Raw genomic sequence first — 10,469 nt, forward strand, 5'->3', positions numbered from 1 at the left:
AAATCTACTCTTCTGCTTCATGAATTATTTCAGATTCAGTGTTTCCTTTTAGCGTTGCTCCAGTGCAAAAAAGTGGAAAAAAGATTTGTTCCAGATAATTTGAGAATCATTGACTGGCAAATGCCTCTTACAGGGGCTTAAAGGTGCCAGGCATTTTCTTCCTCTTTAGTGGCATGTTTGAGCCTCTCTTTAGTGCAAATGATGGATTCCACATTCCTCACATTCCTCACAGCAGTTTAGGGATGTGAGGTTCAAAAAGGTGCAGCTGCTGCAATTACACGAGGTGCCTTCATTGTGTTCATTTGTATGGTTATGAGACATGCTCAAGACTGCCATGGGACCTACATGACTTTGGTAGCACAATAGGACCAGAGGCCCTATTTGTTGCAAATGCCCCCCACCAGACCTGCTGGTGAAAGGCAGGTAATAAATTTAACAAAAAAACAACAACAAAACAATCCCCCTACACACAAAAAACAACAACAATGTCACATTGAACTTCTCAAGCTCCTGATTTTTAAAATATCCGTTTCTTTGCCAACCTCCCTATCCTGTATCATTCTAGGCTGCCAGTAAAGCAAAATAACAGGAAGCTGCATCTTAGGGTAAACAATTTCAGTAACAGGTGGAAACAATGCTTTGAACCTCTTGTAATATTCCACTATATTTGAGAAATTTAATCTCTATTCACTGAATGACATTCACTGTGCATGTATCATGTTCAGAGAACTCCTTGGCAAACATGAGACCTCTCCCAAGTGCACTCGGAATAAAGAGGAGCACCAGGCATGCAAAACAAAAAACTTCTTTTGTGGTTTGATTTCCATAAGTATAAGCACAGCCACCTGACCCAGAACTGGAACTTCTCTGGTAATAATGGAGACTTCCACTACCAGAAATATGATTTTGTTAATTGTTTGGCTACAGTGCTTTGCTCAGCAGAGGACATGTCTCTTCTTTGAGGTTTCTGTTGATTTCTCTGAGCTAGAGTCTTGTTGAAAGAGCTCAGAAGTTTGTTGCAGCGAAGTCTACCCACCTTCAAAGTTTTGCTCCTTATTCGTGATACTTATCCAGGTTTGAGGCTAGATTGGAGCCAAAGCCACCAAACTGGAGAGCAGGATATTGTTCAGGAAATGTTACTTTTGTATGCTTTCCCAGTGGAAATGAGTAGAAAGAAAGATAAAGCACACCCTACTAATTGACATCAAAGAGAGGTGGTGATTTGGCCTAGCTGATTTAAAGTTATATTACGAGGCAGCCTGTTTTTCTTGGATAAGAGATTGGTGCCAACTGAATAATACAGATGTATTGGATTTGGAGGGCCACGACAAGCCATGAATTTTTAAGTTTTTAAGAGTGCTTTAAATGTATGGTGTGAATGTGGCTAGAATTGTGTGTGTGTTTGTGTGTGTAGGGGGATGTAAATTGAGCAGCTATTGGCACATTCTTTATACCTCATGGAGAACATGCACATAATCCTCCCATGAAGGGGGAAATGTGCACATTTCTTGATCCATATACATAACCCTCAAAACACCTTAGGGAATGTCTATGTTTTGACTGAATTATGTAAATTCTCTGGACAGTATCCCAAGGCAAAGGAAGGGAAGGAGAATCATCCTCAGGGGTCTCCTGTGATGTGAATGAGAAGGCCATATTTGGCACCAGGGGAGCCCAGAAACACTCTGGGAGGTGGAAGATGGTTGGCACAACTGTGGAGTCTTGTGTGCCTGCTCTTTAAAAAGTCATTTTAAAAAAATATAAAAAGAAAACACATTCTTGGAATAGTAATACTGGTGGAAAGAAGACTGACCAAGAGGTGTGAGGGGGAAAAGGGGGTCCCTTCTTTTTTTCAGAAATGTTCTCTAGAAGTTGCTGGGTGCACTGCAGGCAGCACATCTGGCAAGTTCTTTAACCCAGCCGCCTCCTTTTTGGTCACTTTCTTTGAATATATGAAAAAAACAATAAATATATTCTGAGGTGAGGGGAAATAAACATTTTCTTTCTTTTTTGTTTTGTTTTTTTTGGGAGGAGAAAAAAAGAACCCATTCATTCATTTCTTGCTATCTGTTAAGTTTGTGTGTGTGTGTGTGTGTGTGTATGCATGTGCACTTCAATTGTCACACAATTATTTTTATTGGTTAGTATTTGTTTTCTTCTTTCATTCCTGTGTAAACCATTTTGAGAGCTTTGCCTGAAGAGTGCTAACAACCAAAGAGGGTTATGTAGAGGTTCTGCAGAAAGGCTTTCTTCACGGGATAGTAAATATTCAGGCAGTTTTCCTGGTTTCTCTTTTGCTGACAGGGGCTTGGCATAAAAGAACTATTAATGAAGTTTCCAAGATGAAACTTTGCTCATTTGCAAAAATCCCTGTGTAACAAAACAATGCATAGATTGCAGGGGAAAGATCCAGATTATATTTTATTTCAATACAGAGTCAATGAAATAGTCACCTATTTCTGAAATAAATCTACCTGAGCCAGATCACCTAATTTTTTAAAGAAATGGACTGCTAAGCATATTCTAAAACTTCAAGACATCTGCTCATTTTTCTTCTTCTCTGAATAGCCTTAACCTGAGGTAGCTAGTTTGATCGACAAAGTTAAATGAATACAGATTTTCAAATATAAGTGCAATTAAGGCAAGATCAATCTTTTAGGTCCTAAAAGAGATCTTGGAACAATGATTCCATTTTGTACTTGCCTTTTGTCTTTAATTGTTGTAATTGAGATGCTACTTTTATTGTTTGTTTTATTATATATTTCAAGTGAGGATGTTTTAATCTTATTTTGTATTTTAATTATGGATTGATGTTATCATTATAAACCACTTAGAAGTCATTTTGGCATATAAGCCACATATATATTAACAATTAATCATTATAATAAAAATATGACATTTGTACTGAGAACTATGTAATATATAGTGCATCGTAAAATGTATTTCTACAGATAGTTCAATTAATTAATTAATTAGAAAAAATGCTACATTTGTGTTTTGCCAACATATCAATAATTTTAATAATAATACTTTTTTTATTTATAAGCCTCTCATCTGACTGGGTTGCCCCAGCCACTTTGGGCAGTTTTCAACAAAATGTTAAACACAAAAAAACTCAGACATTAAAAACTTTACAGGGTTGCCTTCAGATGTCTTCTAAAAGTCAGATATATGTTTATTTCCTTGACATCTGGAGGAAGGGCGTTCCACAGGGCAGGCGCTACTACCAAGAAGGCCCTCTGCCTGCTTCCCTGTAACCTCACTTCTTGCAATGAGGGAACTGCCAGAAGGCCCTTGGAGCTGAATCTCAGTGTCTGCGCTGAATGATGGAGGTGGAGATGCTCCTTCAGGTATACAGGACCGAGGCCATTTAGGGCTTTAAAGGTCAGCACCAACACTTTGAATTGTGCTTGGAAATGTACTGGGAGCCAATGCAGGTCTCTCAGGACCGGTGTTATATGTTCTCAGCGGCCTCTCCCAGTCACCAGTCTAACTGCCGCATTCTGGATTAATAGCCACCAGCACTCTAGCCATTTCAACAATTGTTTCATCGCTCTCAGCTCCGGGGAAACCACAGGGCTGTCGGAGAGGGCGCTTCAGAGCCAGACAGTCAATAGCCCTGGTTAACTCCGCATTCCAATGGGTCACCAATGTAGACATTGCTTGAAGCTGATATCCAGTTGAATAGTTAATAGTTAATCATACTGTGGTTCTCTTATCCCCAAACTTGCCTCTTACTCTTTTGCCCACAAACAAGGTACCCCTATATCCTTTCCTGAGCTCCTCTCTTGTGACTGAGTTATGTGATCAGTGAAACAAACAGTAAAATCCTTCCTCAACTGTATCATGTCAGGGTATCAGTGAAGGATTTAATTTTGGAATGCTTTCCTGTATGAAAAATACGACAATATTGCATGTAGACAACTAGCACATCACTGAGAAAGATTCTTACTGAGTCCTATTCCTGATGGCTATGTGTTTGACAAGAAGAAACTTCTATAAATGCGCCCCATTGGCAGTCTTGCAATGACTGCCATGTCCATTTATTTTGTAGAAGGTGCTTTCAACTTGAACAATAAATAAGTTAAGGAATGTGTAGGACAGAAATTTGTTTATTAAACTGATTTGCTGCATTCATCTTCCTCCTCCTCTTCATAATTTTATTGTTTGTGCCTCGTTGTTTGACTGGGTTCCCCAGCTCATAAATGCAGCATAAGCCAATCAAATGGCAGGGTGGCCCAGCCCAGCCCTACTGTTAGGCAGAGTGAGGTGGCTGCTTCAGGCAGCAGAGCTGTGCAAGCCACATGATCTGCCTGCCCCACACTGAGGTGTGGTGGTGGATGCTGTTCCATTGCCAGGGTTGAACTGAGATTCAGCTGCCAGTTTAGCCAGCTTTGGTACATGGAAGTAAGGTTTTGCCATCTTGTGCTTCACCTCAGGCAGCAAGATGCCTTGGGTTGGCCCTCATGAGAATGAAAAAGATCTTTAGAGATAGATCTTCTGGATATGTTCTTTGTTAAGCTGTCTGGTGCATTTTGGTGATGCTTTAGCCAGCGAAGCTTGTTGACCTGAGCTTGTAGCCTAGGCAGAGATGTACTTCTAGCACACAGTGTCCCGAAAGGCTGTACAGGTTTTGTTCTCAGTTGTGCCTCCAAGCAGCATTTGGGTTTCCTTATTTGTCTCGGTAGCAGGAGGAGTGGAAGAGGATTAGTAGCGATTTCCGTTTTAGCTGACATTACTCAATGGCATGATTATATGTCTTCAGGAAGGGTTCTGTTGTTTTATTCAATGTGAGTGAAGGGGAAGACAAAATATCCCCATTGTAGCTCCTGCATAGCCTTTTGAAAGGGTTCTGTTTGTGCAGCTCATCATTGCTGTAAGGGAGAAGGGAACCATGCAGGCAAGACTCACTTGTGCACAGTATCCCAGGCAGCTGCGCAGACATGCACTGAATCTGGTTTTTCTGTGCATAATGTCCTTAGACTCATAACCAGTAATCACTGGTTATGGTCAATATCTGAACACAAGAGGAGATCTTTGGCTTGAACAGTTCCTCCTTAAACTTACTTTGCAGCTGGAACAATAGCAGAAAAGATTTCAGTGAACAGCCTCTGTCAATAATGTGATGGGCTTTTGTTTTCTAGGGTGAATATTCTCACAGAAAAAAAGAACAAAGTGTATTCATTATGTTGCAATATTGCCATAATTAAAGAGGATTTTCTCAGGGTTACTCTGCTGTGGGTTGCATACCAGTAAGGGGTGAGGTCGGAACCAGATTCCAAAGTGTGCAGGACATGTGGATCCACCCCTTTTATCCATAATTCTCTTGCCCATAAACACCCTTCACCTGTATGCATTCATTTACACACACACACACACACACACACACACACACACACACACGTTCTCCCTTCCCTTCCTAGCTAACACCAGTCTTAATCTCTCTGCCCTCTATACTGGCACCACTATATTATTATTATTATTATTATTATTATTATTATTATTATTATTATTATTAAATTCCATTTGTATACTGCCCTTGATCCGTAGATCTCAGGTCACAGCATAAAAATACAAGATAAAAAGACAAAATACATTATAAGAACAAGAACAAAACAAAACCAACCAATATCCCTCCCCCCCGTCCTGACCCCCTCGCACACGCACATATTCAACCAGCCAAAGTCTGGTTGAAGAGGAATATTTTCACCTGGTGCCTAATGGTGTATAATGAAGGCGCCAGGTGAACCTCCTTGGGGGAGGAGCCACTGCAGAAAAGGCCCCTTCTCATGTTGCCACCCTCTGGACCTCTTGTGGAGGGGGCACAAGAAGACGGGCCTCAGATGATGATTGCAGAGTCCAGGTAGGTTCATATGGAGAGAGGTATTGAGGTCCTGAGCTGTTTAAGGACATTTAAGACTTTATAGGTCAAAACCAGCACTTTGAATTGGGCCTAGAAGCTATTTGGCAGCCATTGCAGTCAGGCCAGGATTGGTGTAATATGACTGGCCACCAAATTCTGCACCAGGTGAAGTTTCCAAACCATCTTCAGAGACAGCCCTATGTAGAATGCATTACAGTAACCTAACCTAGAGGTCACCAGAGCATAGACAACAATAGTAAGGCTATCCCTGTCCAGAGAGGAGTACAGTTGGGTTACCAGCCAAAGCTGGCTAATTGTCATACGGGGTAAATGGGGTGGGGGGTGGGGGGCGATGTGCGCAGAAAGAAACAATAGCCATGCACCTCACTAATCAACCCCATATGGAAGGTTACCTTATTAAAAAAAAAGACTTGAAACCAATATAATAGTCTCCCCATAAGCCTAGTTGCTGTGAAGTGGGTATGTATGTAGATCACAGTATGTAGGAAGGGATGATTCTTGCCTCTCTAAAAATCACCCCCCCCCCAGCAATTAGGCTTAGGGAAAAAATTCCCCTTAGCATTAATACAAGCTATCCCCTAAAGCCTAATTAGCACGCCATGGGGAGATCATAAGAATTGTAGAGTTGGAAGTGACGCCAAGGATCATCTAGTCCAACCTCCTGCAATGCAGGAATCTCAGCTAAAGCATCCATGACAGATGACGATCCAGCCTCTGCTTAAAAACCTTCAAGGAAGGAGAGTCCACAACCTCCTGAGGGAGACTGTTCCACTGTCAAACAGATCTTACAATCAGAAAGTTCTTCCTGATGTTGAATCGGAATCTTCTTTCTTGTACCTTGAAGCCATTGGTTCCAATCCTACCCTCCAGAGCAGGAGAAAATAAGCTTGTTCCCTCTTCCCTGTGACAGCCCTTGTGATATTTGAAGATGGCTGTCATATCTCCTTTCAGTCTCCTCCTCTCCAGACTAAACATACCAGCTCCTTCAACCGCTCCTCATAAGGCTTGGTTTCCAGATCCTTGATCATCTTGGTTGCCCTCCTCTGCACACATTCCAGCTTGTAAACATCCTTCTTAAATTGTGATGCCCAAAATTGGACACAGTATTCCAGGTGTGGTCTGACCAAGGCAGAATAGAGTGGTACTATTACTTCCCTTGATTGGGACGCTATGCTTCTATTGATGCAACCTAGAATAGCATTAGCTTTTCTTTTCTTTTGCTGCTGCTGCCTCACACTGTTGACTCATGTCAAGCTTGTGGTCCACCAAGACCCCTAGATCCTTTTCACATGTACTGCTAGTACATGTCTTGCACTTAAGCTTCCATTTCTCCAGCCCTCTTTTAAAGTCATAACATAGAAAGTGTTTGCCAGTAACGTTTGGCTTGTCACGAAGTAGTGATCCTGTGAGCAGGTATTGCTGGGTGGGGCCCCTCAGGCAGGTGGTAACAGTTAGTCCCCAAAGTAGGAGCATGTGATGGTGCTGGCTGGTTGCCAGCATCCCCCAGCCCCTATAAATCTTTGAGTTAAACTGCTGGGGGAGGGAGAGAACATGCCTTGTATTCGACTTGCTGTTTGATGTTCTGTAGCTGGTGCCAGATAAAGCCTGGTAACCCTTCTGGTGCCTGCGTGTGATTGATTAGTAGCTTGGAGGGAGGAGTCGGGAAAGCGACCCCCTCCTTGACATGCTCTGCTGGGGCTTATGACTTGAGAGGGAAATGGACGGGCCTGGTCAGATCAGGTTTCTTCACGGCAGTCAAGTCCTGGAAGGAATCAGTACCCTGGACAGCTCCCAGTGAGCTCTGAAAAATGTTGCCCTAACGAAAACCTGAATTCTTCTGAGTTATGAAGGTGGGCAGTACCAGTTCTGCGTTAAGCCATATTGGTTTCTTCCGTAACATGTACATTTCTTTATTACACATTCGAATATAAACACACACACACACACACACACACACACAATCTGAACGGCAAGCAGGAATCCAAGCCATTATAGGGGAATTCCTTGGAAATGGGTTGCTTTGTAAATATTTTTCTAATTGTGACCAGATAGGGATGTACAGGATAACTTTGGGTCTCTAATACATAGGTATGTTGATAGAAAGCTGTTATTTGAATTAAAAGTTTACCCAAATAACCCCCAGCCCAACGGCAAGTTCAATATCCATCCCCTGTACTTAACAGAGAAAGAGAAATGCAGTCTGGAATAGAAGCAGCAGTCACCCTATGTGGAAAGAGCTTTTAAGCTGTCCACCTTGCTTGCTGGGTAGGAAACTCACTGGCTCTGCTAGGGGTTGGGAGTTTCAGTATGACAGTCCTGCTTTAAGGCGATTTTTACAGGCGTCTTCTGATACACAGGTTCTGCTTGTGAATAGCAACACTGGGCCAATGCAGACTTGAAGGAACCTTGCACGGTGGGTACAAAGGTGGTTGTTCGTTCCCTGACAAAATGTCCTTGGATGTGATTCAAATAATTTGTTTAGCAAAATGAACAGGAACCAATCTTCTGGGAAGAAGTCTTCTATGAATGTCCAAACTGGCAAATTCACAAAAGTCTTACCTGAGCAGCAGATTTGTACAACACGGTAACCAGCCAAACATGCACAAATTGAGCGGGATCATGGCTGAAAAGCAGAGAAAACAGGGCTTATCTGTGGCTTGTGACTTCTATAAATGTACCGTATTTTTCGCCCTATAGGATGCACTTTCCCCCCTCCAAAAATGAAGGGGAAATGTGTGTGCGTCCTATGGGGCGAATGCAGGCTTTCGCTGAAGCCTGGAGAGCGAGAGGCGTCGGTGCGCACCGACCCCTCTCGCTCTCCAGGCTTCAGGAAGCTATCTGCAAGCCTTGCAAGCCCGGTGGGAGTTCCTGCTGGCTCACAAGGCTTGCGGGCAGCAGCCTGCAGCCCGGAGCATGGGGCGCCCTCTGGAGGACGCCCCGTGCTTCGGGCAAGTGTCCGCAAGGCTTGCCAGCAGCAGCCTGCAGCCCGGAGCACAGGGTGCCCTCCGGAGGACGCCCCATGCTGCGGGCAGATGTCCACAAGCCTCGCGCCCCCGGCGGGAGGTCCTGCCGGGCGCGCAAGGCTTGGGGTGGCAGCCTGCAACCCGAAGCACGGGGCACGCTGCAGAGCACGCCCCGTGCTTCAGGCAGATGTCCGCAAGCCTTGCAAGGTCCCGCCGGGCTTGCAAGGCTTGCAGGCAGCAGCCTGTTCTGGGGGCTGGGGTCGGGGGAAGCTCGGGGGGGGGGATAATTTTTTTTCTTTATTCCCCCCCCCCAAATCTAGGTGCGTCCTATGGAGCGGTGCGTCCTATGGGGAGAAAAATACGGTACATCATTTAAATATTTGCCTCTTTTGGTGCTTTTCCCCTGTGTATGTGCATGCACACTGCAGCTGGGTCAGCATTTATGACTTAAAGTTTGGTTATTCCTGGCCTCAAAATCAGGGAGCCTATAATGCAATGCTCACAATCTATTTTTAGTGGAAAGCTTGTCTTAAAAAACAATAGTGGGGAAAATATAATTATTAGCGATCCTTTCAAAACGGGACCTGCAGCATAACATTTTAGGCTGACTGCCATTCAGGATTTCATCCACTACCCATGTCCTTTTCATGATATTCTATCTGTTCTCCCTTTTCTACTGTTTGGAAAACTGTGTGTGCAGCTCCCACTACTGCATGGGAGAGGGGAGCTGTGGAGGCAGGACCCACTGGAACACACAATTCCCCATCCAGGTAGACATTCACATATTGATTCCTGCCTTTGTGTATGTAGGCTATGTGCTTAGGCTAATGAAGACATTGGTGCCTTGCCTCATCAGTCGACGATTGGCTAACAGTTGACCACAAAGAGAGGTCATGTGTCGTAATCAACTTCTCCTTAAGTGAATGAGCAATAGGGAAAGAGATTTCAATGAGCGTACAAGGGACAACATTAACAGTCTCTGACAATAACGTGATGGGCTATTTGTTTCCGGGAGGAAAGAACAGAGTGGCTTCATTATGTTGCAATGTTGACTTAAGCTGGTATGTTTGAGAATTCAAAAGCATACTTCAAAGTAATAACATAGAAAGTTTTCTAAGTTAACTAAGTGCTTGCCAACAGTGTTCTGCAAACAGAACTCACAAAGCTCTATTCTCCCGGACCAGCTCTGCCATGAGGCATGGTAGGTTTCTTGGCTCAGGCAGCACTTTGAACATTAAGGAGTCTCTGCAGGAATTGCCATCAATTTTGATCATTTTTTGAACATTCCACTGTGCTTTTATTTGTACAATGAAGTCAACAGTTTTTAGTCACATTTTTCCTCCCAGTGGATCATTAAATGTGATAGTTGTGTTGATTAATTGTTGCTTCAGATTCTGAGCTGTAATTCATATTTGTCAATCATGAACATTCAGCAAAACATTGGTCACATATTTGTATCCATCCGATTCTGCGACTTTTGTAGTTGCTATTAAGACTGTGCGCAGCCCCCTCCATCCGACCGGCAGCCTTGATCTGGGGGACCCGAATCAGGTAGACCTGCCTTGGGGCTACCTGACAATCACCTGCCCCAGATCCAGTCCTGAATTAGTTTGGGGGGCAGG

Source organism: Podarcis raffonei, chromosome 3 (genome assembly GCF_027172205.1).
Source record: "Podarcis raffonei isolate rPodRaf1 chromosome 3, rPodRaf1.pri, whole genome shotgun sequence".
Classification (NCBI taxonomy): Eukaryota; Metazoa; Chordata; class Lepidosauria; order Squamata; family Lacertidae; genus Podarcis; species Podarcis raffonei.